Below are 6,938 nucleotides of genomic sequence, written 5' to 3' on the forward strand. Positions count from 1 at the left end.
GTAACAACTATCTATTATATACAGTAAATATGAGATAATGGTTCAGTCCGCACGTAAATGCGCTGGAGTGGAGTTCGAGTCCCGCTAAGGATCATTTTCTTTTTCTTCCGCCTGTTTTTACACATATTGCGGAAATTAAACCGTTAATTAGTACCGGCAAATCAGCGTTTAGACTACTCACTGTTTTGTTAATTTATAGTTCATTTCTGTCATAGGTATGTGAAATAATTTGAGAGTCAAAGAGAAAAATATTATTAAGGACTTTTAAAGCTGAATTGCTACGTTCGATTTATGAATTTAAGAGATTCAGAAGTCAGTCTAATTGGTTGCTAAATGACATAAATACAGTGCTCACTTTTTACGGTTATGGAAAGAAAGAAAGGCTATTCGTCCACCTGGCTGAGTTAAAGTATAGGATTATGAAAGTAAATTAGTAATATCAGGAATTTGGCCTTTTAAACTGATATATTAGCAGTGTACTTTATATCAAGCGCTCTACAATCGAAATCCTGCTTATGTTCATGTCTAGAAGTGATAAAAGTCTACAAAGTATTTTGAAGAGCCTTAATTAACGTGAATAGTACCAATTCTTTTATGATGAAACAATGTCGGTACTTGTTTTTATTACATTGTTTCATTAAGCTACTTCGTAGTTTGTGTTTTTAAAAACCAGTAAAACTAGTAGGTTCATCATAATCACACAACTTGTTCCTTTTGTAACAAGATGATCGATTTTATAATTTTGTGTTTATAAAACTGCATATTTAAATTTAAATGAAATAGTCAAAGAATGTTCCTGAAACTGTTAGAATTAGGCCTACCAAATATATAATATCGAACATATAACATGACACAAGTTATCGAACTCAATTTGTCTTTACTACGGGACAGACCTACCTGTGACTATCTAAATGAACGACACGTCGATACTGTTGTGTCGAATTTATTACAAGATTTTAATGCTTTCTTAACGAAAGTCATGTAGGTAGATATATGAAGGTAGACCCTAGATATATCCGCGATATTAATATACTTTATACTATGTCGATCCCTTACGAGAACAAGAAGCAATTTGTTCAATACTCTACAGCCAATAAAGCAACCCAAAAATTTTACTTCTTCAGTGTTGTCTGACATCGGTCATCTATGATTTTCGACCCTTTTTTTTAATAGATATCTACTTCTCGTGTAGGTTTAAGGCTCGTTCTTAATACTGTTTTAACCAAGCCAAGGTGAGTTTGTGGTTTTGTCAGGACGTGATGAACTCTTTAAACGACATTGTCAGTGTACGCGACAGCAGAGATCAATAATTAACTACTCGTATTTAAATATATCGTGCGTATTTTCATAGCATTTTTAAAATTCGATACAGCCTTAATTTCACGAATAATACCGTGAACCGCGAATAGTTATACCTATAAATCAATCAGTCACGCCTCGGCTATTAACTGCTTCCTTCGATTTCCAAACGAAATTAATATATTTTTTCCGCCATTATTTTAAATACCAATATTATGACATATTTGCATTGACCACAATGAAATGTTAAATTCGTGCTGTGTTATATTTACGTAAGATATATACACCGCAACCTTTAAAAGCTTTAAGCATTATTTATGATATTAATTTTTCTTGTGGCACCGCCGTCGAAATTCTGAGAACTAAGATCGATATCAGACAGCGTTCAATGGTAAACGCATTAGGCACCAACGTGTAGTGCGGGCGTGAGTGATACATTCTTCGAATATCTATCTAACAAGACAATGACAACGTTTGACGAAGGATCTTTGATCGTGCGCATCTGTATCGACTGCATCGAGGTTGTGATCGACATGCGAGACTCCTTAGTAAAGTGAAAAAAACGGTTGTAAACACCAACTGTTTTGTTATATGTCAATAAGAATATTTTTATTTACAACTTCTTATTATTTACGTTTTGTAAGTTATTTTGGTAAAGATTAACTTGATATATTAAAATGATAGAGCTTCGTTTGCCATAAAATAATATTTCGAATTAAATCGGACGCCTTCAGTCAAGTTTTAGGCAAAAAAATAAAATGTTGTTATTAAAAAATAACTAAAATACATATTTTATGGATGTAGAACGAAAAATATGAGACAGATTTCCAAACGTGCCCAAAAAAATTTTTGCGAAATGAAAACTAAATAACATACTTGATCCTTTTTCATCAAATATATTTTGAATTATCCTGTAATGAGCGGCCAAAGCTGCTAAAGAGATCATTGTTTTTTAACAGACTTTGGGAAACTATGTAAGTAGTAAAAAGTATATTAGGTTTTAGCATTGAATAAACATGTTACCTTACCTTACGATTGTACCTAAGAAAATAAACGTTAATTTCTATTAACAACTGCCTTCGGTTATTAAAGAAGTAATGGATTCAACCGGCGATAACCCTTTGCCCAATAATTGATTACTTATTAAGGTTTTACTGCCGATAATATCATCGTTTTCTCCTACAACGTGAATACGTTTTTATTGCAATTAAAATAAGCGTAATACGACTTCATTGCGGTTACGCCGTGCGCACCGAAAGCGATAACAGGTGCATAAATAACTACACAATACTTTGTCCTAAATTCCTTTCATTCTTGTTTTTCTTCGGTTTAAAATGTTTTGTCCGTGATTTTTCATATTAATTACATGTACCGCCGCAATGACTGATATAATTGCTTTAGCATTTAGCAATGTTTATCGTTTGCATAAGTGCAGTATTGAATCACTATTTAATCATTCTGTCTATTCTGGAATCTTAAATATACGCACATAGTTCGTTTTTAGTAATTAAGTCTAAATAAATAATTTTAATAAATGTTAATTATGTATTTTACTGTATTGGGTACCGAAAATTTGATCAATACAATAAAAATCGAAGCATGTGCTTTTATATTTTCAACATGTCAATTTGGATATTTTTAAGGGAGGCCTGTATTGAGCAAAGGGCATCCTACGGCTGATTATAATGATATAAAAGATCAATTTGTCACTTTTGTTATATTTACACAAGAATATCACCTTGACTGGTGTTCTAATTACTGTTTGATTCGAAATAGAGTGAGTCACCAATTATAACACGCGACCTGCCCTGAACAATGGCGATTATCAACCATGTTGATGATAAATAATCATGAATAGCGGCTGCCGATCACTTATCATGTTCGCGTAATTATTAGTTCATTATAACTCTCATACAATTCAACAACAATGTTGATGATCGCATGACGCGATTTACGAACCGTGAAAAGGAAAAATTAAATCGGCCATTGTAAAAAGTGCCAGTTTTGTGGTATTCATGTGTTACGAAGGCAGACGACTTTTTCTGATGAAGGAAATAGTTCAGTGGCTTTATTAGGGTAAACAGTTTCAACATAATTAAATGTCTGTTTCTATATACAGGCTGTCCCAGAAAATACAGTGAATAGCAAAACATTTATAGAGCACCATGTATTCGAATCTCTACCACCAAAATTTATGAAAATTACAGAACATGCCTGAAGTGTGTTCTTTTACATCTGGGATGTTGCTTTATTTGTTAATTAAGCTTGAAATCATTTTTTAAGGCCGTTGTTATTTCATTTTTGGTTTTATACTTATCTAGTAGGAGATATGGTTGTTTGCATCCGCTGTTTTAATATGCCATCTAGGAAATAAACCCCATGGGGAAGTGATTATAACACTTTTATGTAGCGAATATATATAAAGAAGTGTCCAGTCGGATTTCCGTAACAAACATGAGTAATGCCACCATGTGCGGTGCTATCGATTGCTGGTTCACTATAACTTATCAGTATTTTAGTTCCTAATAACCCCTCTATTAAAGGTAGGGAACTATTGTAAATGGGCGATGGTATTAGCCATACAGTAAAATATAATTTTGATTTATCGTTAGTCTCCATCTTTCAATGCTCACTACTATTGTGACGGCCTAATATACTGAGCTTACACAGCCTAGTCCCGAAAAGCGACTAGTCAAACACCACTGGTCATGTTTGTAAGCACTGAGGAGGGAATTTAAATAAATTATGTGAATTTTCCGATTCTTAATGAAAAATAAACACTCTTAACACAAACGAATAAGTAAAATTTTCTATGTAATTTTAGACATCACACAGATTAATAGCGGTTTATCAAATTAGATTTGAATTTTACAAAGTAAGCTCTGACAAAAGACCTTTGACTCATGACTGAGGGCGAAACCATCGCTGTTATTAACCTTTGTATCATTAGTTATTATCAAAGTACAGTAAGACAAAGTATAGACAAAGGATTTTTTTTTGCAAAAATACAAAACTGGGTATGTAGGAGAATAGATTTTACTTTTAGAAATTAGATAGCATTTATCTATGAATCAAGAAATGTTTTTTCAATATAGATTACCTACGAGATTTTTTTTAAGATGCCCATTTCATAACTTATTTGTAAGACTTAATACTTATTTCTAATTATATATGTTGCACATTAGCTTTGTCGTTAAGGTCGAGTTTCATTAATTTTATTCTACTTTACCTGGCAGTAAATACTTTGACGGCCTAAACAAATTACTGGGATTGTTATATTAGAGAGTCGATGACAACACAGTTACATTTTATTCATCATCATCATCATCATCTCAGCCACAGGAAGTCCACTGCTGGACATAGGCCTCCCCCAAGGATCTCCACGTCGACCTGTTGGAAGCGGTCTGTTACATTTTATTACATTTTGCGAATAGACCGTTGCGTTATGACCAGTGAAGCGAACTTTGACGAACCGAGGGGCAACTTTTGATAATAAATTAATGAATAATGTGATCGTTTAATTGCTGCGTCCGGAATAAAGTCGGTAAAATGTAGTCTTTCATTAGTTTCCGTTTGATGTGACGCGCTCAATAACACACCTGGAACTACCCACCTTTTACTCTTCATAATTCAAGGATGCATGTCATACATTGATGGACTATGTACGTTTTGTTTTCATCAATTATATAATTTTATTTTGCGTCCACTTACATTTAATACCAATAAGGATCCTGTATTACATCATAGTAATTTAATATTTATACAAATGCAATTGTTTGTGTTAGGGTAAAAATGCACGAAGCAGTGACTTGGATGTTAAACGACGAAAAAACATTGACAGATAACGAAGTATGTGTTACTGTTTGCGAGAAAGCATGTTATGTATTAACTTTTCCTTCTCCCAATAAAAAAAATGTACACTTTGTTTCGGTCTCTGTCGATGTTTTACGATTTAACTGCTAAATAACATACATTCGCAGTTTTAAAACTTGTTAAAACCAAATTTTATATACCTAAGGTTATCTTGACCAAAATACATCTAACTCTTACGGCCTTAAGAAGAATTCTACGCGGGTTGAACAGAAATTAATAGATTCACACAAATGTATGATTATGTACCTAAGTTTATTTATATATGCGTTGTGTTTGTCGCGACTCTATTTTATTGTTATATTACTCGATTATATTTTACCAGAATAAGATGCTAAAGATACGTGTATATACAAACGCTATCATAAATAGCAGGATGTTTAAGATTAGGTTTTATCTTTAAAAGCGTTTATCAAAGATAAATCGGCGAGAGGGCGAATGCTGCGCAGGCGCATCTACCGATCTCGCACGCCCCTTCACGAGTCCGAGGAAAACTTGTTACATTTCTCGCATTAGCAGCTAAACACCGGCGAACCATGTATTTTCAAACGATTTTCTTAAATAACTCTCTTCCTGAACACAGCTTTAAAATAATTTTTGTATTCAACTCAGTCTGCACAAGAGACGCCGCGCCGTGTAGCTAATGAGGTTATTTTGGTCATTAGGCATGTAAGTATCGTATTTACACTCGCAACAATAGTATTATGTAAGTGAGCATTCTATTTGGAGACGAACTATGTCAAGGTAAACCCAAATATAACAATTTCGGCAGTTATTTTAACTTTCTTATGTATGAGCTGTTCGAAATAGTATGGCAGGTAATCTATACTCCTATATCAGGAGTCATACAGGCTTCCTTATGATTACGAGAATGTTAGACATTAAAATTAAACTATTTTTCGGATTTTATCGCGGTTTTAATATTTTAGTTTTCTCCTGACGTTCCGCGGACTTTACAGCCTTCGTGGTCACGGGGGGGACTGATTTGTTGGTCACCCGCAAAGTCAAAGTTAACTATCTACCTACATTATACAATTATACAACTTTTTAAATTTTAGCTTATGGTGGTATGATCTACGCAGAATAAGGTCACAGTATGTTGAAGTCTGACAGCCGGTCTTTTGGGTTCCGATGTTTAAGTGTCATTTTTGTATTAATTACCAAATCGTTTAATATACGCACACATACTTTTCATCACCATTAGGTCCACATTTAATTCCTACCATCGTCAACATTCCGAAATGACTAACCATATTTAACGAGCCAGTGATAACATCACACATGACGATGCAACTTTGCCAACACATATCTATCATCTTCAACTAATGCCCACTGAAATTTAAAAGAGTTCCACCGGCTTGTATTTTCGCTGTCTATTGTGGAGCAAATAAATCCCATACACGATGCCGCCTCGAAGATTGATAACGACAGTATCAAAATATTCCCTGGTGACATCGGTTTATAAGTTTTGAAGAGAATTCTCTAATTTTGCCGCTGCTGATTCGATTGATTTTTGCCGACAAGCTTTTGAACTCTTGTAAATAATCCTTTTTCCTTCCTAAGTCTATAATTTACAATTGATGATTAATGATGACAAAACACAATAATTTAAAATAGATTTTACTGTAAATCGTTATGACTAAATGTCAAAATAATTTCACGGCACTTGAAGATATAACCACACGGTATTGAATTATCGGATGTAATTAGTAACAGTCAACTCACAACAGCATACAGTCTCAAATTGATAACAAAAGTGTATAAAAATG

The sequence above is a fragment of the Manduca sexta genome, chromosome 23 (assembly GCF_014839805.1).
Source record: "Manduca sexta isolate Smith_Timp_Sample1 chromosome 23, JHU_Msex_v1.0, whole genome shotgun sequence".
In the NCBI taxonomy this organism is placed as follows: Eukaryota; Metazoa; Arthropoda; class Insecta; order Lepidoptera; family Sphingidae; genus Manduca; species Manduca sexta.